General features: G+C 39.5%; 14 non-coding genes across 14 annotated transcripts; all 14 read left to right on the forward strand.

Moving 5' to 3' along the window:
* The first annotated feature begins 1763 nt into the window (after positions 1-1763).
* Positions 1764-1835, forward strand: TRNAP-UGG (transfer RNA proline (anticodon UGG)). The gene has a single exon. It is a non-coding gene; the product is annotated as a tRNA-Pro (tRNA).
* A 300-nt stretch (positions 1836-2135) lies between these two features.
* TRNAV-CAC (transfer RNA valine (anticodon CAC)) lies at positions 2136-2208 on the forward strand. Its single transcript has one exon. It is a non-coding gene; the product is annotated as a tRNA-Val (tRNA).
* A 4801-nt stretch (positions 2209-7009) lies between these two features.
* Positions 7010-7081, forward strand: TRNAP-UGG (transfer RNA proline (anticodon UGG)). The gene has a single exon. It is a non-coding gene; the product is annotated as a tRNA-Pro (tRNA).
* A 300-nt stretch (positions 7082-7381) lies between these two features.
* TRNAV-CAC (transfer RNA valine (anticodon CAC)) lies at positions 7382-7454 on the forward strand. The gene has a single exon. It is a non-coding gene; the product is annotated as a tRNA-Val (tRNA).
* A 2132-nt stretch (positions 7455-9586) lies between these two features.
* TRNAP-UGG (transfer RNA proline (anticodon UGG)) lies at positions 9587-9658 on the forward strand. The gene has a single exon. It is a non-coding gene; the product is annotated as a tRNA-Pro (tRNA).
* Positions 9659-9958: 300 nt separating this feature from the next.
* Positions 9959-10031, forward strand: TRNAV-CAC (transfer RNA valine (anticodon CAC)). Its single transcript has one exon. It is a non-coding gene; the product is annotated as a tRNA-Val (tRNA).
* Positions 10032-12583: 2552 nt separating this feature from the next.
* On the forward strand, positions 12584-12656 carry TRNAV-CAC (transfer RNA valine (anticodon CAC)). Its single transcript has one exon. It is a non-coding gene; the product is annotated as a tRNA-Val (tRNA).
* Positions 12657-14830: 2174 nt separating this feature from the next.
* Positions 14831-14902, forward strand: TRNAP-UGG (transfer RNA proline (anticodon UGG)). The gene has a single exon. It is a non-coding gene; the product is annotated as a tRNA-Pro (tRNA).
* A 300-nt stretch (positions 14903-15202) lies between these two features.
* Positions 15203-15275, forward strand: TRNAV-CAC (transfer RNA valine (anticodon CAC)). The gene has a single exon. It is a non-coding gene; the product is annotated as a tRNA-Val (tRNA).
* A 4809-nt stretch (positions 15276-20084) lies between these two features.
* TRNAP-UGG (transfer RNA proline (anticodon UGG)) lies at positions 20085-20156 on the forward strand. The gene has a single exon. It is a non-coding gene; the product is annotated as a tRNA-Pro (tRNA).
* Positions 20157-20456: 300 nt separating this feature from the next.
* On the forward strand, positions 20457-20529 carry TRNAV-CAC (transfer RNA valine (anticodon CAC)). The gene has a single exon. It is a non-coding gene; the product is annotated as a tRNA-Val (tRNA).
* A 2140-nt stretch (positions 20530-22669) lies between these two features.
* TRNAP-UGG (transfer RNA proline (anticodon UGG)) lies at positions 22670-22741 on the forward strand. The gene has a single exon. It is a non-coding gene; the product is annotated as a tRNA-Pro (tRNA).
* Positions 22742-23041: 300 nt separating this feature from the next.
* TRNAV-CAC (transfer RNA valine (anticodon CAC)) lies at positions 23042-23114 on the forward strand. Its single transcript has one exon. It is a non-coding gene; the product is annotated as a tRNA-Val (tRNA).
* Positions 23115-25658: 2544 nt separating this feature from the next.
* TRNAV-CAC (transfer RNA valine (anticodon CAC)) lies at positions 25659-25731 on the forward strand. The gene has a single exon. It is a non-coding gene; the product is annotated as a tRNA-Val (tRNA).
* Positions 25732-27041: the final 1310 nt, after the last annotated feature.

Here is a 27041-nt window from a genome sequence, read left to right on the forward strand (position 1 = left end):
ATGAATAAAAGCAAATCACTCCTCTTTATGTATTTTTCTAATACATTGATATTTGCATCTCCTTTCCTAGCCTGCATTTTTCATTATCTTACAGGCTGTATATAATAAGTATCAATTCAGGGGCCCTTCTTCTACTCAATTCACAACTGTTCTATCCCGGCATTGATAAGCAATCTACATCTGCTTCTGTTGTGTATTGGTTATCATGTTTACCTGACGTGTGAAAGCCCCATGTTTGACAGTGCGCGTTAACAAAGAGACCAATGATTTTTATTAAAAGTTGTCATGTGTTTTTGTTACCTTGCACCGGCCAAAAAGTGCCGGAAATGACTTCATTTGCAGTCACTTGAAAAGTAGGGATTCTCAAATAAATGGTAAGAGGTTGGAACAAATCTAAAGGAATGCATGGCATATCTATATGTATGTGTACGCAGGTATCCATATATAAAGATAGATAGATAGATAGATAGATAGATAGATAGATAGATAGATAGATAGATAGATAGATAGATAGATAGATAGATAGATAGATAGATAGATAGATAGATAGATAGATAGATAGATAGATAGATAGATAGATAGATAGATAGATAGATAGATAGATAGATAGATAGATAGATAGATAGATAGATAGATAGATAGATAGATATTGGGAGAGAGAGAGCGTTACTATAAACTGAGACTTTATTTTCCATCAAGCTGTCTTTCCTTTCCTTCAGGAGCAGAATGTTCTGATCATCAGCGCTCCAGAATCTAGTGCTTGGTTGGCAAGCATCACACATTGTGATGTGTTAGCTAAGAGTTCCATGTCGTTCAGACTCATATATTCCTCTGTAGTTGTACCTTGGTGATTCAACAAAATGTGGCATCATAAGCAGCATTCTACTGCCATAGACTGGGCGGAAAAAACATTTAGAATTTCACTGAAAAAGAAAAAAAGCATACTTAGGCAGAGCTTTCTGGACAGTAAGGACATTAGAGTAAGTGATGAATAAGCACTGCTTTTGTTAATTTACATAGGCAGAACAGAGATTGCTGGGAAAAGCCTGAAATTAAAGGCACAGAAAATGCCTGCTTCTGGATAGAACACTAAGAAGGGTTGAAAGTTTTTTCTCTGACCCTGGCCACTCTTACAAGCAATCCTATGATAGTCAGAAGGACCCACACTAAAAAGGAAGGGACAGCCATTTGGACCCTTTCCACCTTTTCTATATCTCGCCTGATCGAGCCTGATCGAGCCTGATTGAGCGGATTAGCACATGTACTTCTCATTTTGGGAAGGTATTGCTTAGCTTGCTACCAGCAGCTCAGTTATGTTATGATGTTAGAGGCTTGCATGGAATGCTTTAGTCCTGCATTAGGCCGTTTTTATTGCTACTTGCATTCAAGGGAAAGATAATTAGCCAGAATCTGTGGCCCATTTATTCACCTTGGCATTCCGATTTGCACAAAGGGAATAAGCATTTGAGAGAAAATGCAACATGTGTTTCTTATGTTGCTATGAACAGCTTTTTATTCTTTCTCTTTAGGGTCTAGCCAATGCAGAAATAGATAAATAAGTGCTGACTTTCTGTAAGACGTGTCCAATGCTGGGACAAAATAAAAGGGGACACTTATAAATGATAGTGATATCATTTGAGAAAGGGTAAGTTGACACTGAATTTCATGTATATTCACAGACCAAGCATGAAAAAGTCCCCAGCATGATCTTCATTGCGTGCTTAGAGCTGGTATTAGCTTTTCAGAGGTGCGGGCCTTTCGAAGGCTCGTTGGTCTAGGGGTATGATTCTCGCTTTGGGTGCGAGAGGTCCCGGGTTCAAATCCCGGACGAGCCCTTTCATTGGTGCTTTTTTAAAGTAGTATTGCAGTATGCATTTCAAAGCCAATATCAATTTTCTCTTTGCAGTAGTGGATGAATATTTGCTAGAGTCTCATGCTTTTAACCTTGCCCTGCCTGAGCAAATAGGAAACATTTCTCTTTAAGCATTTTGCAAAAATGCTGAACTTGCATGGCATATACAAGCGTTCAGCTAGGGCTGTCTGGGAAGGTTGCATGAAAGAAATCTAAAACCAGAGGCCCTTGGAATAGCCTGTTTTGAGAAGTTTCATCACAGAAGAATCAACTGTAGACATCTGTTTCTGTAGTGTAGTGGTTATCACGTTCGCCTCACACGCGAAAGGTCCCCGTTTCGAAACCGGGCAGAAACAGTTGTTATATTGTCTTGGCTGCAATGTTGAGAGGTGCCGTTTTGCCATGAAATTGTCCAGGCCCTGAAGATGGTTTCATGCAGACTCGTTCCAAGAAAGTGAATTCTCTTAAAAACACTAAAGTAATTGGCATGTGGATGTATCTGTTGATTCACAGACCTTGCTTTGAAAAGAGCCCTGCATTCTGTTCATTGCTCACCTAGAACACGCATTAACTTTGGGAATTGTTGGCACCAACAGGCATCTTAGTTTAGTGGAGTGTTTCTGGTGTTTAAGTGCAGAAGCCCTGGGCTCAATTCCTCGGTGACCCTTCTCAAGGTGATGATACAAATGCATCGTCACCTTTAAGTTTAATGTCAGAATTGTTTATTTCTATTTGGTGGTGTATGAATGCTTGCAATAGTATGTTGATTTTTTCTAGCCTTGAATGAATAAAAGCAAATCACTCCTCTTTATGTATTTTTCTAATACATTGATATTTGCATCTCCTTTCCTAGCCTGCATTTTTCATTATCTTACAGGCTGTATATAATAAGTATCAATTCAGGGGCCCTTCTTCTACTCAATTCACAACTGTTCTATCCCGGCATTGATAAGCAATCTACATCTGCTTCTGTTGTGTATTGGTTATCATGTTTACCTGACGTGTGAAAGCCCCATGTTTGACAGTGCGCGTTAACAAAGAGACCAATGATTTTTATTAAAAGTTGTCATGTGTTTTTGTTACCTTGCACCGGCCAAAAAGTGCCGGAAATGACTTCATTTGCAGTCACTTGAAAAGTAGGGATTCTCAAATAAATGGTAAGAGGTTGGAACAAATCTAAAGGAATGCATGGCATATCTATATGTATGTGTACGCAGGTATCCATATATAAAGATAGATAGATAGATAGATAGATAGATAGATAGATAGATAGATAGATAGATAGATAGATAGATAGATAGATAGATAGATAGATAGATAGATAGATAGATAGATAGATAGATAGATAGATAGATAGATAGATAGATAGATAGATAGATAGATAGATAGATAGATAGATAGATATTGGGAGAGAGAGAGCGTTACTATAAACTGAGACTTTATTTTCCATCAAGCTGTCTTTCCTTTCCTTCAGGAGCAGAATGTTCTGATCATCAGCGCTCCAGAATCTAGTGCTTGGTTGGCAAGCATCACACATTGTGATGTGTTAGCTAAGAGTTCCATGTCGTTCAGACTCATATATTCCTCTGTAGTTGTACCTTGGTGATTCAACAAAATGTGGCATCATAAGCAGCATTCTACTGCCATAGACTGGGCAGTAAAAACATTTAGAATTTCACTGAAAAAGAAAAAAAGCATACTTAGGCAGAGCTTTCTGGACAGTAAGGACATTAGAGTAAGTGATGAATAAGCACTGCTTTTGTTAATTTACATAGGCAGAACAGAGACTGCTGGGAAAAGCCTGAAATTAAAGGCACAGAAAATGCCTGCTTCTGGATAGAACACTAAGAAGGGTTGAAAGTTTTTTCTCTGACCCTGGCCACTCTTACAAGCAATCCTATGATAGTCAGAAGGACCCACCCTGAAAAGGAAGGGACAGCCATTTGGACCCTTTCCACCTTTTCTATATCTCGCCTGATCGCAACCTGATCGAGCGCTGATTGAGCGGATTAGCACATGTACTTCTCATTTTGGGAAGGTATTGCTTAGCTTGCTACCAGCAGCTCAGTTATGTTATGATGTTAGAGGCTTGCAAGGAATGCTTTAGTCCTGCATTAGGCCGTTTTTATTGCTACTTGCATTCAAGGGAAAGATAATTAGCCAGAATCTGTGGCCCAGTTATTCACCTTGGCATTCCGATTTGCACAAAGGGAATAAGCATTTGAGAGAAAATGCAACATGTGTTTCTTATGTTGCTATGAACAGCTTTTTATTCTTTCTCTTTAGGGTCTGGCCAATGCAGAAATAGATAAATAAGTGCTGACTTTCTGTAAGACGTGTCCAAAGCTGGGACAAAATAAAAGGGGACACTTATAAATGATAGTGATATCATTTGAGAAAGGGTAAGTTGACACTGAATTTCATGTATATTCACAGACCAAGCATGAAAAAGTCCCCAGCATGATCTTCATTGCGTGCTTAGAGCTGGTATTAGCTTTTCAGAGGTGCGGGCCTTTCGAAGGCTCGTTGGTCTAGGGGTATGATTCTCGCTTTGGGTGCGAGAGGTCCTGGGTTCAAATCCCGGACGAGCCCTTTCATTGGTGCTTTTTTAAAGTAGTATTGCAGTATGCATTTCAAAGCCAATATCAATTTTCTCTTTGCAGTAGTGGATGAATATTTGCTAGAGTCTCATGCTTTTAACCTTGCCCTGCCTGAGCAACTAGGAAACATTTCTCTTTAAGCATTTTGCAAAAATGCTGAACTTGCATGGCATATACAAGCGTTCAGCTAGGGCTGTCTGGGAAGGTTGCATGAAAGAAATCTAAAACCAGAGGCCCTTGGAATAGCCTGTTTTGAGAAATTTCATCACAGAAGAATCAACTGTAGACATCTGTTTCTGTAGTGTAGTAGTTATCACGTTCGCCTCACACGCGAAAGGTCCCCGGTTCGAAACCGGGCAGAAAAAGTTGTTATATTGTCTTGGCTGCAATGTTGAGAGGTGCCGTTTTGCCATGAAATTGTCCAGGCCCTGAAGATGGTTTCATGCAGACTCGTTCCAAGAAAGTGAATTCTCCTAAAAACACTAAAGTAATTGGCATGTGGATGTATCTGTTGATTCACAGACCTCGCTTTGAAAAGAGCCCTGCATTCTGTTCATTGCTCACCTAGAACACGCATTAACTTTGGGAATTGTTGGCACCAACAGGCATCTTAGTTTAGTGGAGTGTTTCTGGTGTTTAAGTGCAGAAGCCCTGGGCTCAATTCCTCGGTGACCCTTCTCAAGGTGATGATACAAATGCATCGTCACCTTTACGTTTAATGTCAGAATTGTTTATTTCTATTTGGTGGTGTATGAATGCTTGCAATAGTATGTTGATTTTTTCTAGCCTTGAATGAATAAAAGCAAATCACTCCTCTTTATGTATTTTTCTAATACATTGATATTTGCATCTCCTTTCCTAGCCTGCATTTTTCATTATCTTACAGGCTGTATATAATAAGTATCAATTCAGGGGCCCTTCTTCTACTCAATTCACAACTGTTCTATCCCGGCATTGATAAGCAATCTACATCTGCTTCTGTTGTGTATTGGTTATCATGTTTACCTGACGTGTGAAAGCCCCATGTTTGACAGTGCGCGTTAACAAAGAGACCAATGATTTTTATTAAAAGTTGTCATGTGTTTTTGTTACCTTGCACCGGCCAAAAAGTGCCGGAAATGACTTCATTTGCAGTCACTTGAAAAGTAGGGATTCTCAAATAAATGGTAAGAGGTTGGAACAAATCTAAAGGAATGCATGGCATATCTATATGTATGTGTACGCAGGTATCCATATATAAAGATAGATAGATAGATAGATAGATAGATAGATAGATAGATAGATAGATAGATAGATAGATAGATAGATAGATAGATAGATAGATAGATAGATAGATAGATAGATAGATAGATAGATAGATAGATAGATAGATAGATAGATAGATAGATAGATAGATAGATAGATAGATAGATAGATAGATAGATAGATAGATAGATAGATATTGGGAGAGAGAGAGCGTTACTATAAACTGAGACTTTATTTTCCATCAAGCTGTCTTTCCTTTCCTTCAGGAGCAGAATGTTCTGATCATCAGCGCTCCAGAATCTAGTGCTTGGTTGGCAAGCATCACACATTGTGATGTGTTAGCTAAGAGTTCCATGTCGTTCAGACTCATATATTCCTCTGTAGTTGTACCTTGGTGATTCAACAAAATGTGGCATCATAAGCAGCATTCTACTGCCATAGACTGGGCAGTAAAAACATTTAGAATTTCACTGAAAAAGAAAAAAAGCATACTTAGGCAGAGCTTTCTGGACAGTAAGGACATTAGAGTAAGTGATGAATAAGCACTGCTTTTGTTAATTTACATAGGCAGAACAGAGACTGCTGGGAAAAGCCTGAAATTAAAGGCACAGAAAATGCCTGCTTCTGGATAGAACACTAAGAAGGGTTGAAAGTTTTTTCTCTGACCCTGGCCACTCTTACAAGCAATCCTATGATAGTCAGAAGGAGCCACCCTGAAAAGGAAGGGACAGCCATTTGGACCCTTTCCACCTTTTCTATATCTCGCCTGATCGCAACCTGATCGAGCGCTGATTGAGCGGATTAGCACATGTACTTCTCATTTTGGGAAGGTATTGCTTAGCTTGCTACCAGCAGCTCAGTTATGTTATGATGTTAGAGGCTTGCAAGGAATGCTTTAGTCCTGCATTAGGCCGTTTTTATTGCTACTTGCATTCAAGGGAAAGATAATTAGCCAGAATCTGTGGCCCAGTTATTCACCTTGGCATTCCGATTTGCACAAAGGGAATAAGCATTTGAGAGAAAATGCAACATGTGTTTCTTATGTTGCTATGAACAGCTTTTTATTCTTTCTCTTTAGGGTCTAGCCAATGCAGAAATAGATAAATAAGTGCTGACTTTCTGTAAGACGTGTCCAAAGCTGGGACAAAATAAAAGGGGACACTTATAAATGATAGTGATATCATTTGAGAAAGGGTAAGTTGACACTGAATTTCATGTATATTCACAGACCAAGCATGAAAAAGTCCCCAGCATGATCTTCATTGCGTGCTTAGAGCTGGTATTAGCTTTTCAGAGGTGCGGGCCTTTCGAAGGCTCGTTGGTCTAGGGGTATGATTCTCGCTTTGGGTGCGAGAGGTCCCGGGTTCAAATCCCGGACGAGCCCTTTCATTGGTGCTTTTTTAAAGTAGTATTGCAGTATGCATTTCAAAGCCAATATCAATTTTCTCTTTGCAGTAGTGGATGAATATTTGCTAGAGTCTCATGCTTTTAACCTTGCCCTGCCTGAGCAACTAGGAAACATTTCTCTTTAAGCATTTTGCAAAAATGCTGAACTTGCATGGCATATACAAGCGTTCAGCTAGGGCTGTCTGGGAAGGTTGCATGAAAGAAATCTAAAACCAGAGGCCCTTGGAATAGCCTGTTTTGAGAAATTTCATCACAGAAGAATCAACTGTAGACATCTGTTTCTGTAGTGTAGTGGTTATCACGTTCGCCTCACACGCGAAAGGTCCCCGGTTCGAAACCGGGCAGAAAAAGTTGTTATATTGTCTTGGCTGCAATGTTGAGAGGTGCCGTTTTGCCATGAAATTGTCCAGGCCCTGAAGATGGTTTCATGCAGACTCGTTCCAAGAAAGTGAATTCTCCTAAAAACACTAAAGTAATTGGCATGTGGATGTATCTGTTGATTCACAGACCTCGCTTTGAAAAGAGCCCTGCATTCTCTTCATTGCTCACCTAGAACACGCATTAACTTTGGGAATTGTTGGCACCAACAGGCATCTTAGTTTAGTGGAGTGTTTCTGGTGTTTAAGTGCAGAAGCCCTGGGCTCAATTCCTCGGTGACCCTTCTCAAGGTGATGATACAAATGCATCGTCACCTTTACGTTTAATGTCAGAATTGTTTATTTCTATTTGGTGGTGTATGAATGCTTGCAATAGTATGTTGATTTTTTCTAGCCTTGAATGAATAAAAGCAAATCACTCCTCTTTATGTATTTTTCTAATACATTGATATTTGCTTCTCCTTTCCTAGCCTGCATTTTTCATTATCTTACAGGCTGTATATAATAAGTATCAATTCAGGGGCCCTTCTTCTACTCAATTCACAACTGTTCTATCCCGGCATTGATAAGCAATCTACATCTGCTTCTGTTGTGTATTGGTTATCATGTTTACCTGACGTGTGAAAGCCCCATGTTTGACAGTGCGCGTTAACAAAGAGACCAATGATTTTTATTAAAAGTTGTCATGTGTTTTTGTTACCTTGCACCGGCCAAAAAGTGCCGGAAATGACTTCATTTGCAGTCACTTGAAAAGTAGGGATTCTCAAATAAATGGTAAGAGGTTGGAACAAATCTAAAGGAATGCATGGCATATCTATATGTATGTGTACGCAGGTATCCATATATAAAGATAGATAGATAGATAGATAGATAGATAGATAGATAGATAGATAGATAGATAGATAGATAGATAGATAGATAGATAGATAGATAGATAGATAGATAGATAGATAGATAGATAGATAGATAGATAGATAGATAGATAGATAGATAGATAGATATTGGGAGAGAGAGAGCGTTACTATAAACTGAGACTTTATTTTCCATCAAGCTGTCTTTCCTTTCCTTCAGGAGCAGAATGTTCTGATCATCAGCGCTCCAGAATCTAGTGCTTGGTTGGCAAGCATCACACATTGTGATGTGTTAGCTAAGAGTTCCATGTCGTTCAGACTCATATATTCCTCTGTAGTTGTACCTTGGTGATTCAACAAAATGTGGCATCATAAGCAGCATTCTACTGCCATAGACTGGGCGGAAAAAACATTTAGAATTTCACTGAAAAAGAAAAAAAGCATACTTAGGCAGAGCTTTCTGGACAGTAAGGACATTAGAGTAAGTGATGAATAAGCACTGCTTTTGTTAATTTACATAGGCAGAACAGAGATTGCTGGGAAAAGCCTGAAATTAAAGGCACAGAAAATGCCTGCTTCTGGATAGAACACTAAGAAGGGTTGAAAGTTTTTTCTCTGACCCTGGCCACTCTTACAAGCAATCCTATGATAGTCAGAAGGACCCACACTAAAAAGGAAGGGACAGCCATTTGGACCCTTTCCACCTTTTCTATATCTCGCCTGATCGAGCCTGATTGAGCGGATTAGCACATGTACTTCTCATTTTGGGAAGGTATTGCTTAGCTTGCTACCAGCAGCTCAGTTATGTTATGATGTTAGAGGCTTGCATGGAATGCTTTAGTCCTGCATTAGGCCGTTTTTATTGCTACTTGCATTCAAGGGAAAGATAATTAGCCAGAATCTGTGGCCCATTTATTCACCTTGGCATTCCGATTTGCACAAAGGGAATAAGCATTTGAGAGAAAATGCAACATGTGTTTCTTATGTTGCTATGAACAGCTTTTTATTCTTTCTCTTTAGGGTCTAGCCAATGCAGAAATAGATAAATAAGTGCTGACTTTCTGTAAGACGTGTCCAATGCTGGGACAAAATAAAAGGGGACACTTATAAATGATAGTGATATCATTTGAGAAAGGGTAAGTTGACACTGAATTTCATGTATATTCACAGACCAAGCATGAAAAAGTCCCCAGCATGATCTTCATTGCGTGCTTAGAGCTGGTATTAGCTTTTCAGAGGTGCGGGCCTTTCGAAGGCTCGTTGGTCTAGGGGTATGATTCTCGCTTTGGGTGCGAGAGGTCCCGGGTTCAAATCCCGGACGAGCCCTTTCATTGGTGCTTTTTTAAAGTAGTATTGCAGTATGCATTTCAAAGCCAATATCAATTTTCTCTTTGCAGTAGTGGATGAATATTTGCTAGAGTCTCATGCTTTTAACCTTGCCCTGCCTGAGCAAATAGGAAACATTTCTCTTTAAGCATTTTGCAAAAATGCTGAACTTGCATGGCATATACAAGCGTTCAGCTAGGGCTGTCTGGGAAGGTTGCATGAAAGAAATCTAAAACCAGAGGCCCTTGGAATAGCCTGTTTTGAGAAGTTTCATCACAGAAGAATCAACTGTAGACATCTGTTTCTGTAGTGTAGTGGTTATCACGTTCGCCTCACACGCGAAAGGTCCCCGTTTCGAAACCGGGCAGAAACAGTTGTTATATTGTCTTGGCTGCAATGTTGAGAGGTGCCGTTTTGCCATGAAATTGTCCAGGCCCTGAAGATGGTTTCATGCAGACTCGTTCCAAGAAAGTGAATTCTCTTAAAAACACTAAAGTAATTGGCATGTGGATGTATCTGTTGATTCACAGACCTTGCTTTGAAAAGAGCCCTGCATTCTGTTCATTGCTCACCTAGAACACGCATTAACTTTGGGAATTGTTGGCACCAACAGGCATCTTAGTTTAGTGGAGTGTTTCTGGTGTTTAAGTGCAGAAGCCCTGGGCTCAATTCCTCGGTGACCCTTCTCAAGGTGATGATACAAATGCATCGTCACCTTTAAGTTTAATGTCAGAATTGTTTATTTCTATTTGGTGGTGTATGAATGCTTGCAATAGTATGTTGATTTTTTCTAGCCTTGAATGAATAAAAGCAAATCACTCCTCTTTATGTATTTTTCTAATACATTGATATTTGCATCTCCTTTCCTAGCCTGCATTTTTCATTATCTTACAGGCTGTATATAATAAGTATCAATTCAGGGGCCCTTCTTCTACTCAATTCACAACTGTTCTATCCCGGCATTGATAAGCAATCTACATCTGCTTCTGTTGTGTATTGGTTATCATGTTTACCTGACGTGTGAAAGCCCCATGTTTGACAGTGCGCGTTAACAAAGAGACCAATGATTTTTATTAAAAGTTGTCATGTGTTTTTGTTACCTTGCACCGGCCAAAAAGTGCCGGAAATGACTTCATTTGCAGTCACTTGAAAAGTAGGGATTCTCAAATAAATGGTAAGAGGTTGGAACAAATCTAAAGGAATGCATGGCATATCTATATGTATGTGTACGCAGGTATCCATATATAAAGATAGATAGATAGATAGATAGATAGATAGATAGATAGATAGATAGATAGATAGATAGATAGATAGATAGATAGATAGATAGATAGATAGATAGATAGATAGATAGATAGATAGATAGATAGATAGATAGATAGATAGATAGATAGATAGATAGATAGATAGATAGATAGATAGATAGATAGATAGATATTGGGAGAGAGAGAGCGTTACTATAAACTGAGACTTTATTTTCCATCAAGCTGTCTTTCCTTTCCTTCAGGAGCAGAATGTTCTGATCATCAGCGCTCCAGAATCTAGTGCTTGGTTGGCAAGCATCACACATTGTGATGTGTTAGCTAAGAGTTCCATGTCGTTCAGACTCATATATTCCTCTGTAGTTGTACCTTGGTGATTCAACAAAATGTGGCATCATAAGCAGCATTCTACTGCCATAGACTAGGCAGTAAAAACATTTAGAATTTCACTGAAAAAGAAAAAAAGCATACTTAGGCAGAGCTTTCTGGACAGTAAGGACATTAGAGTAAGTGATGAATAAGCACTGCTTTTGTTAATGTACATAGGCAGAACAGAGACTGCTGGGAAAAGCCTGAAATTAAAGGCACAGAAAATGCCTGCTTCTGGATAGAACACTAAGAAGGGTTGAAAGTTTTTTCTCTGACCCTGGCCACTCTTACAAGCAATCCTATGATAGTCAGAAGGACCCACCCTGAAAAGGAAGGGACAGCCATTTGGACCCTTTCCACCTTTTCTATATCTCGCCTGATCGCAACCTGATCGAGCGCTGATTGAGCGGATTAGCACATGTACTTCTCATTTTGGGAAGGTATTGCTTAGCTTGCTACCAGCAGCTCAGTTATGTTATGATGTTAGAGGCTTGCAAGGAATGCTTTAGTCCTGCATTAGGCCGTTTTTATTGCTACTTGCATTCAAGGGAAAGATAATTAGCCAGAATCTGTGGCCCAGTTATTCACCTTGGCATTCCGATTTGCACAAAGGGAATAAGCATTTGAGAGAAAATGCAACATGTGTTTCTTATGTTGCTATGAACAGCTTTTTATTCTTTCTCTTTAGGGTCTAGCCAATGCAGAAATAGATAAATAAGTGCTGACTTTCTGTAAGACGTGTCCAAAGCTGGGACAAAATAAAAGGGGACACTTATAAATGATAGTGATATCATTTGAGAAAGGGTAAGTTGACACTGAATTTCATGTATATTCACAGACCAAGCATGAAAAAGTCCCCAGCATGATCTTCATTGCGTGCTTAGAGCTGGTATTAGCTTTTCAGAGGTGCGGGCCTTTCGAAGGCTCGTTGGTCTAGGGGTATGATTCTCGCTTTGGGTGCGAGAGGTCCTGGGTTCAAATCCCGGACGAGCCCTTTCATTGGTGCTTTTTTAAAGTAGTATTGCAGTATGCATTTCAAAGCCAATATCAATTTTCTCTTTGCAGTAGTGGATGAATATTTGCTAGAGTCTCATGCTTTTAACCTTGCCCTGCCTGAGCAACTAGGAAACATTTCTCTTTAAGCATTTTGCAAAAATGCTGAACTTGCATGGCATATACAAGCGTTCAGCTAGGGCTGTCTGGGAAGGTTGCATGAAAGAAATCTAAAACCAGAGGCCCTTGGAATAGCCTGTTTTGAGAAATTTCATCACAGAAGAATCAACTGTAGACATCTGTTTCTGTAGTGTAGTGGTTATCACGTTCGCCTCACACGCGAAAGGTCCCCGGTTCGAAACCGGGCAGAAAAAGTTGTTATATTGTCTTGGCTGCAATGTTGAGAGGTGCCGTTTTGCCATGAAATTGTCCAGGCCCTGAAGATGGTTTCATGCAGACTCGTTCCAAGAAAGTGAATTCTCCTAAAAACACTAAAGTAATTGGCATGTGGATGTATCTGTTGATTCACAGACCTCGCTTTGAAAAGAGCCCTGCATTCTGTTCATTGCTCACCTAGAACACGCATTAACTTTGGGAATTGTTGGCACCAACAGGCATCTTAGTTTAGTGGAGTGTTTCTGGTGTTTAAGTGCAGAAGCCCTGGGCTCAATTCCTCGGTGACCCTTCTCAAGGTGATGATACAAATGCATCGTCACCTTTACGTTTAATGTCAGAATTGTTTATTTCTATTTGGTGGTGTATGAATGCTTGCAATAGTATGTTGATTTTTTCTAGCCTTGAATGAATAAAAGCAAATCACTCCTCTTTATGTATTTTTCTAATACATTGATATTTGCATCTCCTTTCCTAGCCTGCATTTTTCATTATCTTACAGGCTGTATATAATAAGTATCAATTCAGGGGCCCTTCTTCTACTCAATTCACAACTGTTCTATCCCGGCATTGATAAGCAATCTACATCTGCTTCTGTTGTGTATTGGTTATCATGTTTACCTGACGTGTGAAAGCCCCATGTTTGACAGTGCGCGTTAACAAAGAGACCAATGATTTTTATTAAAAGTTGTCATGTGTTTTTGTTACCTTGCACCGGCCAAAAAGTGCCGGAAATGACTTCATTTGCAGTCACTTGAAAAGTAGGGATTCTCAAATAAATGGTAAGAGGTTGGAACAAATCTAAAGGAATGCATGGCATATCTATATGTATGTGTACGCAGGTATCCATATATAAAGATAGATAGATAGATAGATAGATAGATAGATAGATAGATAGATAGATAGATAGATAGATAGATAGATAGATAGATAGATAGATAGATAGATAGATAGATAGATAGATAGATAGATAGATAGATAGATAGATAGATAGATAGATAGATAGATAGATAGATAGATAGATAGATAGATAGATAGATATTGGGAGAGAGAGAGCGTTACTATAAACTGAGACTTTATTTTCCATCAAGCTGTCTTTCCTTTCCTTCAGGAGCAGAATGTTCTGATCATCAGCGCTCCAGAATCTAGTGCTTGGTTGGCAAGCATCACACATTGTGATGTGTTAGCTAAGAGTTCCATGTCGTTCAGACTCATATATTCCTCTGTAGTTGTACCTTGGTGATTCAACAAAATGTGGCATCATAAGCAGCATTCTACTGCCATAGACTGGGCGGAAAAAACATTTAGAATTTCACTGAAAAAGAAAAAAAGCATACTTAGGCAGAGCTTTCTGGACAGTAAGGACATTAGAGTAAGTGATGAATAAGCACTGCTTTTGTTAATTTACATAGGCAGAACAGAGATTGCTGGGAAAAGCCTGAAATTAAAGGCACAGAAAATGCCTGCTTCTGGATAGAACACTAAGAAGGGTTGAAAGTTTTTTCTCTGACCCTGGCCACTCTTACAAGCAATCCTATGATAGTCAGAAGGACCCACACTAAAAAGGAAGGGACAGCCATTTGGACCCTTTCCACCTTTTCTATATCTCGCCTGATCGAGCCTGATCGAGCCTGATTGAGCGGATTAGCACATGTACTTCTCATTTTGGGAAGGTATTGCTTAGCTTGCTACCAGCAGCTCAGTTATGTTATGATGTTAGAGGCTTGCATGGAATGCTTTAGTCCTGCATTAGGCCGTTTTTATTGCTACTTGCATTCAAGGGAAAGATAATTAGCCAGAATCTGTGGCCCATTTATTCACCTTGGCATTCCGATTTGCACAAAGGGAATAAGCATTTGAGAGAAAATGCAACATGTGTTTCTTATGTTGCTATGAACAGCTTTTTATTCTTTCTCTTTAGGGTCTAGCCAATGCAGAAATAGATAAATAAGTGCTGACTTTCTGTAAGACGTGTCCAATGCTGGGACAAAATAAAAGGGGACACTTATAAATGATAGTGATATCATTTGAGAAAGGGTAAGTTGACACTGAATTTCATGTATATTCACAGACCAAGCATGAAAAAGTCCCCAGCATGATCTTCATTGCGTGCTTAGAGCTGGTATTAGCTTTTCAGAGGTGCGGGCCTTTCGAAGGCTCGTTGGTCTAGGGGTATGATTCTCGCTTTGGGTGCGAGAGGTCCCGGGTTCAAATCCCGGACGAGCCCTTTCATTGGTGCTTTTTTAAAGTAGTATTGCAGTATGCATTTCAAAGCCAATATCAATTTTCTCTTTGCAGTAGTGGATGAATATTTGCTAGAGTCTCATGCTTTTAACCTTGCCCTGCCTGAGCAAATAGGAAACATTTCTCTTTAAGCATTTTGCAAAAATGCTGAACTTGCATGGCATATACAAGCGTTCAGCTAGGGCTGTCTGGGAAGGTTGCATGAAAGAAATCTAAAACCAGAGGCCCTTGGAATAGCCTGTTTTGAGAAGTTTCATCACAGAAGAATCAACTGTAGACATCTGTTTCTGTAGTGTAGTGGTTATCACGTTCGCCTCACACGCGAAAGGTCCCCGTTTCGAAACCGGGCAGAAACAGTTGTTATATTGTCTTGGCTGCAATGTTGAGAGGTGCCGTTTTGCCATGAAATTGTCCAGGCCCTGAAGATGGTTTCATGCAGACTCGTTCCAAGAAAGTGAATTCTCTTAAAAACACTAAAGTAATTGGCATGTGGATGTATCTGTTGATTCACAGACCTTGCTTTGAAAAGAGCCCTGCATTCTGTTCATTGCTCACCTAGAACACGCATTAACTTTGGGAATTGTTGGCACCAACAGGCATCTTAGTTTAGTGGAGTGTTTCTGGTGTTTAAGTGCAGAAGCCCTGGGCTCAATTCCTCGGTGACCCTTCTCAAGGTGATGATACAAATGCATCGTCACCTTTAAGTTTAATGTCAGAATTGTTTATTTCTATTTGGTGGTGTATGAATGCTTGCAATAGTATGTTGATTTTTTCTAGCCTTGAATGAATAAAAGCAAATCACTCCTCTTTATGTATTTTTCTAATACATTGATATTTGCATCTCCTTTCCTAGCCTGCATTTTTCATTATCTTACAGGCTGTATATAATAAGTATCAATTCAGGGGCCCTTCTTCTACTCAATTCACAACTGTTCTATCCCGGCATTGATAAGCAATCTACATCTGCTTCTGTTGTGTATTGGTTATCATGTTTACCTGACGTGTGAAAGCCCCATGTTTGACAGTGCGCGTTAACAAAGAGACCAATGATTTTTATTAAAAGTTGTCATGTGTTTTTGTTACCTTGCACCGGCCAAAAAGTGCCGGAAATGACTTCATTTGCAGTCACTTGAAAAGTAGGGATTCTCAAATAAATGGTAAGAGGTTGGAACAAATCTAAAGGAATGCATGGCATATCTATATGTATGTGTACGCAGGTATCCATATATAAAGATAGATAGATAGATAGATAGATAGATAGATAGATAGATAGATAGATAGATAGATAGATAGATAGATAGATAGATAGATAGATAGATAGATAGATAGATAGATAGATAGATAGATAGATAGATAGATAGATAGATAGATAGATAGATAGATAGATAGATATTGGGAGAGAGAGAGCGTTACTATAAACTGAGACTTTATTTTCCATCAAGCTGTCTTTCCTTTCCTTCAGGAGCAGAATGTTCTGATCATCAGCGCTCCAGAATCTAGTGCTTGGTTGGCAAGCATCACACATTGTGATGTGTTAGCTAAGAGTTCCATGTCGTTCAGACTCATATATTCCTCTGTAGTTGTACCTTGGTGATTCAACAAAATGTGGCATCATAAGCAGCATTCTACTGCCATAGACTGGGCAGTAAAAACATTTAGAATTTCACTGAAAAAGAAAAAAAGCATACTTAGGCAGAGCTTTCTGGACAGTAAGGACATTAGAGTAAGTGATGAATAAGCACTGCTTTTGTTAATTTACATAGGCAGAACAGAGACTGCTGGGAAAAGCCTGAAATTAAAGGCACAGAAAATGCCTGCTTCTGGATAGAACACTAAGAAGGGTTGAAAGTTTTTTCTCTGACCCTGGCCACTCTTACAAGCAATCCTATGATAGTCAGAAGGACCCACCCTGAAAAGGAAGGGACAGCCATTTGGACCCTTTCCACCTTTTCTATATCTCGCCTGATCGCAACCTGATCGAGCGCTGATTGAGCGGATTAGCACATGTACTTCTCATTTTGGGAAGGTATTGCTTAGCTTGCTACCAGCAGCTCAGTTATGTTATGATGTTAGAGGCTTGCAAGGAATGCTTTAGTCCTGCATTAGGCCGTTTTTATTGCTACTTGCATTCAAGGGAAAGATAATTAGCCAGAATCTGTGGCCCAGTTATTCACCTTGGCATTCCGATTTGCACAAAGGGAATAAGCATTTGAGAGAAAATGCAACATGTGTTTCTTATGTTGCTATGAACAGCTTTTTATTCTTTCTCTTTAGGGTCTGGCCAATGCAGAAATAGATAAATAAGTGCTGACTTTCTGTAAGACGTGTCCAAAGCTGGGACAAAATAAAAGGGGACACTTATAAATGATAGTGATATCATTTGAGAAAGGGTAAGTTGACACTGAATTTCATGTATATTCACAGACCAAGCATGAAAAAGTCCCCAGCATGATCTTCATTGCGTGCTTAGAGCTGGTATTAGCTTTTCAGAGGTGCGGGCCTTTCGAAGGCTCGTTGGTCTAGGGGTATGATTCTCGCTTTGGGTGCGAGAGGTCCTGGGTTCAAATCCCGGACGAGCCCTTTCATTGGTGCTTTTTTAAAGTAGTATTGCAGTATGCATTTCAAAGCCAATATCAATTTTCTCTTTGCAGTAGTGGATGAATATTTGCTAGAGTCTCATGCTTTTAACCTTGCCCTGCCTGAGCAACTAGGAAACATTTCTCTTTAAGCATTTTGCAAAAATGCTGAACTTGCATGGCATATACAAGCGTTCAGCTAGGGCTGTCTGGGAAGGTTGCATGAAAGAAATCTAAAACCAGAGGCCCTTGGAATAGCCTGTTTTGAGAAATTTCATCACAGAAGAATCAACTGTAGACATCTGTTTCTGTAGTGTAGTAGTTATCACGTTCGCCTCACACGCGAAAGGTCCCCGGTTCGAAACCGGGCAGAAAAAGTTGTTATATTGTCTTGGCTGCAATGTTGAGAGGTGCCGTTTTGCCATGAAATTGTCCAGGCCCTGAAGATGGTTTCATGCAGACTCGTTCCAAGAAAGTGAATTCTCCTAAAAACACTAAAGTAATTGGCATGTGGATGTATCTGTTGATTCACAGACCTCGCTTTGAAAAGAGCCCTGCATTCTGTTCATTGCTCACCTAGAACACGCATTAACTTTGGGAATTGTTGGCACCAACAGGCATCTTAGTTTAGTGGAGTGTTTCTGGTGTTTAAGTGCAGAAGCCCTGGGCTCAATTCCTCGGTGACCCTTCTCAAGGTGATGATACAAATGCATCGTCACCTTTACGTTTAATGTCAGAATTGTTTATTTCTATTTGGTGGTGTATGAATGCTTGCAATAGTATGTTGATTTTTTCTAGCCTTGAATGAATAAAAGCAAATCACTCCTCTTTATGTATTTTTCTAATACATTGATATTTGCATCTCCTTTCCTAGCCTGCATTTTTCATTATCTTACAGGCTGTATATAATAAGTATCAATTCAGGGGCCCTTCTTCTACTCAATTCACAACTGTTCTATCCCGGCATTGATAAGCAATCTACATCTGCTTCTGTTGTGTATTGGTTATCATGTTTACCTGACGTGTGAAAGCCCCATGTTTGACAGTGCGCGTTAACAAAGAGACCAATGATTTTTATTAAAAGTTGTCATGTGTTTTTGTTACCTTGCACCGGCCAAAAAGTGCCGGAAATGACTTCATTTGCAGTCACTTGAAAAGTAGGGATTCTCAAATAAATGGTAAGAGGTTGGAACAAATCTAAAGGAATGCATGGCATATCTATATGTATGTGTACGCAGGTATCCATATATAAAGATAGATAGATAGATAGATAGATAGATAGATAGATAGATAGATAGATAGATAGATAGATAGATAGATAGATAGATAGATAGATAGATAGATAGATAGATAGATAGATAGATAGATAGATAGATAGATAGATAGATAGATAGATAGATAGATAGATAGATAGATAGATAGATAGATAGATAGATAGATAGATAGATAGATAGATAGATAGATAGATAGATATTGGGAGAGAGAGAGCGTTACTATAAACTGAGACTTTATTTTCCATCAAGCTGTCTTTCCTTTCCTTCAGGAGCAGAATGTTCTGATCATCAGCGCTCCAGAATCTAGTGCTTGGTTGGCAAGCATCACACATTGTGATGTGTTAGCTAAGAGTTCCATGTCGTTCAGACTCATATATTCCTCTGTAGTTGTACCTTGGTGATTCAACAAAATGTGGCATCATAAGCAGCATTCTACTGCCATAGACTGGGCAGTAAAAACATTTAGAATTTCACTGAAAAAGAAAAAAAGCATACTTAGGCAGAGCTTTCTGGACAGTAAGGACATTAGAGTAAGTGATGAATAAGCACTGCTTTTGTTAATTTACATAGGCAGAACAGAGACTGCTGGGAAAAGCCTGAAATTAAAGGCACAGAAAATGCCTGCTTCTGGATAGAACACTAAGAAGGGTTGAAAGTTTTTTCTCTGACCCTGGCCACTCTTACAAGCAATCCTATGATAGTCAGAAGGAGCCACCCTGAAAAGGAAGGGACAGCCATTTGGACCCTTTCCACCTTTTCTATATCTCGCCTGATCGCAACCTGATCGAGCGCTGATTGAGCGGATTAGCACATGTACTTCTCATTTTGGGAAGGTATTGCTTAGCTTGCTACCAGCAGCTCAGTTATGTTATGATGTTAGAGGCTTGCAAGGAATGCTTTAGTCCTGCATTAGGCCGTTTTTATTGCTACTTGCATTCAAGGGAAAGATAATTAGCCAGAATCTGTGGCCCAGTTATTCACCTTGGCATTCCGATTTGCACAAAGGGAATAAGCATTTGAGAGAAAATGCAACATGTGTTTCTTATGTTGCTATGAACAGCTTTTTATTCTTTCTCTTTAGGGTCTAGCCAATGCAGAAATAGATAAATAAGTGCTGACTTTCTGTAAGACGTGTCCAAAGCTGGGACAAAATAAAAGGGGACACTTATAAATGATAGTGATATCATTTGAGAAAGGGTAAGTTGACACTGAATTTCATGTATATTCACAGACCAAGCATGAAAAAGTCCCCAGCATGATCTTCATTGCGTGCTTAGAGCTGGTATTAGCTTTTCAGAGGTGCGGGCCTTTCGAAGGCTCGTTGGTCTAGGGGTATGATTCTCGCTTTGGGTGCGAGAGGTCCCGGGTTCAAATCCCGGACGAGCCCTTTCATTGGTGCTTTTTTAAAGTAGTATTGCAGTATGCATTTCAAAGCCAATATCAATTTTCTCTTTGCAGTAGTGGATGAATATTTGCTAGAGTCTCATGCTTTTAACCTTGCCCTGCCTGAGCAACTAGGAAACATTTCTCTTTAAGCATTTTGCAAAAATGCTGAACTTGCATGGCATATACAAGCGTTCAGCTAGGGCTGTCTGGGAAGGTTGCATGAAAGAAATCTAAAACCAGAGGCCCTTGGAATAGCCTGTTTTGAGAAATTTCATCACAGAAGAATCAACTGTAGACATCTGTTTCTGTAGTGTAGTGGTTATCACGTTCGCCTCACACGCGAAAGGTCCCCGGTTCGAAACCGGGCAGAAAAAGTTGTTATATTGTCTTGGCTGCAATGTTGAGAGGTGCCGTTTTGCCATGAAATTGTCCAGGCCCTGAAGATGGTTTCATGCAGACTCGTTCCAAGAAAGTGAATTCTCCTAAAAACACTAAAGTAATTGGCATGTGGATGTATCTGTTGATTCACAGACCTCGCTTTGAAAAGAGCCCTGCATTCTCTTCATTGCTCACCTAGAACACGCATTAACTTTGGGAATTGTTGGCACCAACAGGCATCTTAGTTTAGTGGAGTGTTTCTGGTGTTTAAGTGCAGAAGCCCTGGGCTCAATTCCTCGGTGACCCTTCTCAAGGTGATGATACAAATGCATCGTCACCTTTACGTTTAATGTCAGAATTGTTTATTTCTATTTGGTGGTGTATGAATGCTTGCAATAGTATGTTGATTTTTTCTAGCCTTGAATGAATAAAAGCAAATCACTCCTCTTTATGTATTTTTCTAATACATTGATATTTGCTTCTCCTTTCCTAGCCTGCATTTTTCATTATCTTACAGGCTGTATATAATAAGTATCAATTCAGGGGCCCTTCTTCTACTCAATTCACAACTGTTCTATCCCGGCATTGATAAGCAATCTACATCTGCTTCTGTTGTGTATTGGTTATCATGTTTACCTGACGTGTGAAAGCCCCATGTTTGACAGTGCGCGTTAACAAAGAGACCAATGATTTTTATTAAAAGTTGTCATGTGTTTTTGTTACCTTGCACCGGCCAAAAAGTGCCGGAAATGACTTCATTTGCAGTCACTTGAAAAGTAGGGATTCTCAAATAAATGGTAAGAGGTTGGAACAAATCTAAAGGAATGCATGGCATATCTATATGTATGTGTACGCAGGTATCCATATATAAAGATAGATAGATAGATAGATAGATAGATAGATAGATAGATAGATAGATAGATAGATAGATAGATAGATAGATAGATAGATAGATAGATAGATAGATAGATAGATAGATAGATAGATAGATAGATAGATAGATAGATAGATAGATAGATAGATAGATAGATATTGGGAGAGAGAGAGCGTTACTATAAACTGAGACTTTATTTTCCATCAAGCTGTCTTTCCTTTCCTTCAGGAGCAGAATGTTCTGATCATCAGCGCTCCAGAATCTAGTGCTTGGTTGGCAAGCATCACACATTGTGATGTGTTAGCTAAGAGTTCCATGTCGTTCAGACTCATATATTCCTCTGTAGTTGTACCTTGGTGATTCAACAAAATGTGGCATCATAAGCAGCATTCTACTGCCATAGACTGGGCGGAAAAAACATTTAGAATTTCACTGAAAAAGAAAAAAAGCATACTTAGGCAGAGCTTTCTGGACAGTAAGGACATTAGAGTAAGTGATGAATAAGCACTGCTTTTGTTAATTTACATAGGCAGAACAGAGATTGCTGGGAAAAGCCTGAAATTAAAGGCACAGAAAATGCCTGCTTCTGGATAGAACACTAAGAAGGGTTGAAAGTTTTTTCTCTGACCCTGGCCACTCTTACAAGCAATCCTATGATAGTCAGAAGGACCCACACTAAAAAGGAAGGGACAGCCATTTGGACCCTTTCCACCTTTTCTATATCTCGCCTGATCGAGCCTGATTGAGCGGATTAGCACATGTACTTCTCATTTTGGGAAGGTATTGCTTAGCTTGCTACCAGCAGCTCAGTTATGTTATGATGTTAGAGGCTTGCATGGAATGCTTTAGTCCTGCATTAGGCCGTTTTTATTGCTACTTGCATTCAAGGGAAAGATAATTAGCCAGAATCTGTGGCCCATTTATTCACCTTGGCATTCCGATTTGCACAAAGGGAATAAGCATTTGAGAGAAAATGCAACATGTGTTTCTTATGTTGCTATGAACAGCTTTTTATTCTTTCTCTTTAGGGTCTAGCCAATGCAGAAATAGATAAATAAGTGCTGACTTTCTGTAAGACGTGTCCAATGCTGGGACAAAATAAAAGGGGACACTTATAAATGATAGTGATATCATTTGAGAAAGGGTAAGTTGACACTGAATTTCATGTATATTCACAGACCAAGCATGAAAAAGTCCCCAGCATGATCTTCATTGCGTGCTTAGAGCTGGTATTAGCTTTTCAGAGGTGCGGGCCTTTCGAAGGCTCGTTGGTCTAGGGGTATGATTCTCGCTTTGGGTGCGAGAGGTCCCGGGTTCAAATCCCGGACGAGCCCTTTCATTGGTGCTTTTTTAAAGTAGTATTGCAGTATGCATTTCAAAGCCAATATCAATTTTCTCTTTGCAGTAGTGGATGAATATTTGCTAGAGTCTCATGCTTTTAACCTTGCCCTGCCTGAGCAAATAGGAAACATTTCTCTTTAAGCATTTTGCAAAAATGCTGAACTTGCATGGCATATACAAGCGTTCAGCTAGGGCTGTCTGGGAAGGTTGCATGAAAGAAATCTAAAACCAGAGGCCCTTGGAATAGCCTGTTTTGAGAAGTTTCATCACAGAAGAATCAACTGTAGACATCTGTTTCTGTAGTGTAGTGGTTATCACGTTCGCCTCACACGCGAAAGGTCCCCGTTTCGAAACCGGGCAGAAACAGTTGTTATATTGTCTTGGCTGCAATGTTGAGAGGTGCCGTTTTGCCATGAAATTGTCCAGGCCCTGAAGATGGTTTCATGCAGACTCGTTCCAAGAAAGTGAATTCTCTTAAAAACACTAAAGTAATTGGCATGTGGATGTATCTGTTGATTCACAGACCTTGCTTTGAAAAGAGCCCTGCATTCTGTTCATTGCTCACCTAGAACACGCATTAACTTTGGGAATTGTTGGCACCAACAGGCATCTTAGTTTAGTGGAGTGTTTCTGGTGTTTAAGTGCAGAAGCCCTGGGCTCAATTCCTCGGTGACCCTTCTCAAGGTGATGATACAAATGCATCGTCACCTTTAAGTTTAATGTCAGAATTGTTTATTTCTATTTGGTGGTGTATGAATGCTTGCAATAGTATGTTGATTTTTTCTAGCCTTGAATGAATAAAAGCAAATCACTCCTCTTTATGTATTTTTCTAATACATTGATATTTGCATCTCCTTTCCTAGCCTGCATTTTTCATTATCTTACAGGCTGTATATAATAAGTATCAATTCAGGGGCCCTTCTTCTACTCAATTCACAACTGTTCTATCCCGGCATTGATAAGCAATCTACATCTGCTTCTGTTGTGTATTGGTTATCATGTTTACCTGACGTGTGAAAGCCCCATGTTTGACAGTGCGCGTTAACAAAGAGACCAATGATTTTTATTAAAAGTTGTCATGTGTTTTTGTTACCTTGCACCGGCCAAAAAGTGCCGGAAATGACTTCATTTGCAGTCACTTGAAAAGTAGGGATTCTCAAATAAATGGTAAGAGGTTGGAACAAATCTAAAGGAATGCATGGCATATCTATATGTATGTGTACGCAGGTATCCATATATAAAGATAGATAGATAGATAGATAGATAGATAGATAGATAGATAGATAGATAGATAGATAGATAGATAGATAGATAGATAGATAGATAGATAGATAGATAGATAGATAGATAGATAGATAGATAGATAGATAGATAGATAGATAGATAGATAGATAGATAGATAGATAGATAGATAGATAGATATTGGGAGAGAGAGAGCGTTACTATAAACTGAGACTTTATTTTCCATCAAGCTGTCTTTCCTTTCCTTCAGGAGCAGAATGTTCTGATCATCAGCGCTCCAGAATCTAGTGCTTGGTTGGCAAGCATCACACATTGTGATGTGTTAGCTAAGAGTTCCATGTCGTTCAGACTCATATATTCCTCTGTAGTTGTACCTTGGTGATTCAACAAAATGTGGCATCATAAGCAGCATTCTACTGCCATAGACTAGGCAGTAAAAACATTTAGAATTTCACTGAAAAAGAAAAAAAGCATACTTAGGCAGAGCTTTCTGGACAGTAAGGACATTAGAGTAAGTGATGAATAAGCACTGCTTTTGTTAATGTACATAGGCAGAACAGAGACTGCTGGGAAAAGCCTGAAATTAAAGGCACAGAAAATGCCTGCTTCTGGATAGAACACTAAGAAGGGTTGAAAGTTTTTTCTCTGACCCTGGCCACTCTTACAAGCAATCCTATGATAGTCAGAAGGACCCACCCTGAAAAGGAAGGGACAGCCATTTGGACCCTTTCCACCTTTTCTATATCTCGCCTGATCGCAACCTGATCGAGCGCTGATTGAGCGGATTAGCACATGTACTTCTCATTTTGGGAAGGTATTGCTTAGCTTGCTACCAGCAGCTCAGTTATGTTATGATGTTAGAGGCTTGCAAGGAATGCTTTAGTCCTGCATTAGGCCGTTTTTATTGCTACTTGCATTCAAGGGAAAGATAATTAGCCAGAATCTGTGGCCCAGTTATTCACCTTGGCATTCCGATTTGCACAAAGGGAATAAGCATTTGAGAGAAAATGCAACATGTGTTTCTTATGTTGCTATGAACAGCTTTTTATTCTTTCTCTTTAGGGTCTAGCCAATGCAGAAATAGATAAATAAGTGCTGACTTTCTGTAAGACGTGTCCAAAGCTGGGACAAAATAAAAGGGGACACTTATAAATGATAGTGATATCATTTGAGAAAGGGTAAGTTGACACTGAATTTCATGTATATTCACAGACCAAGCATGAAAAAGTCCCCAGCATGATCTTCATTGCGTGCTTAGAGCTGGTATTAGCTTTTCAGAGGTGCGGGCCTTTCGAAGGCTCGTTGGTCTAGGGGTATGATTCTCGCTTTGGGTGCGAGAGGTCCTGGGTTCAAATCCCGGACGAGCCCTTTCATTGGTGCTTTTTTAAAGTAGTATTGCAGTATGCATTTCAAAGCCAATATCAATTTTCTCTTTGCAGTAGTGGATGAATATTTGCTAGAGTCTCATGCTTTTAACCTTGCCCTGCCTGAGCAACTAGGAAACATTTCTCTTTAAGCATTTTGCAAAAATGCTGAACTTGCATGGCATATACAAGCGTTCAGCTAGGGCTGTCTGGGAAGGTTGCATGAAAGAAATCTAAAACCAGAGGCCCTTGGAATAGCCTGTTTTGAGAAATTTCATCACAGAAGAATCAACTGTAGACATCTGTTTCTGTAGTGTAGTGGTTATCACGTTCGCCTCACACGCGAAAGGTCCCCGGTTCGAAACCGGGCAGAAAAAGTTGTTATATTGTCTTGGCTGCAATGTTGAGAGGTGCCGTTTTGCCATGAAATTGTCCAGGCCCTGAAGATGGTTTCATGCAGACTCGTTCCAAGAAAGTGAATTCTCCTAAAAACACTAAAGTAATTGGCATGTGGATGTATCTGTTGATTCACAGACCTCGCTTTGAAAAGAGCCCTGCATTCTGTTCATTGCTCACCTAGAACACGCATTAACTTTGGGAATTGTTGGCACCAACAGGCATCTTAGTTTAGTGGAGTGTTTCTGGTGTTTAAGTGCAGAAGCCCTGGGCTCAATTCCTCGGTGACCCTTCTCAAGGTGATGATACAAATGCATCGTCACCTTTAAGTTTAATGTCAGAATTGTTTATTTCTATTTGGTGGTGTATGAATGCTTGCAATAGTATGTTGATTTTTTCTAGCCTTGAATGAATAAAAGCAAATCACTCCTCTTTATGTATTTTTCTAATACATTGATATTTGCATCTCCTTTCCTAGCCTGCATTTTTCATTATCTTACAGGCTGTATATAATAAGTATCAATTCAGGGGCCCTTCTTCTACTCAATTCACAACTGTTCTATCCCGGCATTGATAAGCAATCTACATCTGCTTCTGTTGTGTATTGGTTATCATGTTTACCTGACGTGTGAAAGCCCCATGTTTGACAGTGCGCGTTAACAAAGAGACCAATGATTTTTATTAAAAGTTGTCATGTGTTTTTGTTACCTTGCACCGGCCAAAAAGTGCCGGAAATGACTTCATTTGCAGTCACTTGAAAAGTAGGGATTCTCAAATAAATGGTAAGAGGTTGGAACAAATCTAAAGGAATGCATGGCATATCTATATGTATGTGTACGCAGGTATCCATATATAAAGATAGATAGATAGATAGATAGATAGATAGATAGATAGATAGATAGATAGATAGATAGATAGATAGATAGATAGATAGATAGATAGATAGATAGATAGATAGATAGATAGATAGATAGATAGATAGATAGATAGATAGATAGATAGATAGATAGATAGATAGATAGATAGATAGATATTGGGAGAGAGAGAGCGTTACTATAAACTGAGACTTTATTTTCCATCAAGCTGTCTTTCCTTTCCTTCAGGAGCAGAATGTTCTGATCATCAGCGCTCCAGAATCTAGTGCTTGGTTGGCAAGCATCACACATTGTGATGTGTTAGCTAAGAGTTCCATGTCGTTCAGACTCATATATTCCTCTGTAGTTGTACCTTGGTGATTCAACAAAATGTGGCATCATAAGCAGCATTCTACTGCCATAGACTAGGCAGTAAA

This window comes from Lissotriton vulgaris, unplaced genomic scaffold (genome assembly GCF_964263255.1).
Source record: "Lissotriton vulgaris unplaced genomic scaffold, aLisVul1.2 SCAFFOLD_595, whole genome shotgun sequence".
Lineage (NCBI taxonomy): Eukaryota > Metazoa > Chordata > Amphibia > Caudata > Salamandridae > Lissotriton > Lissotriton vulgaris.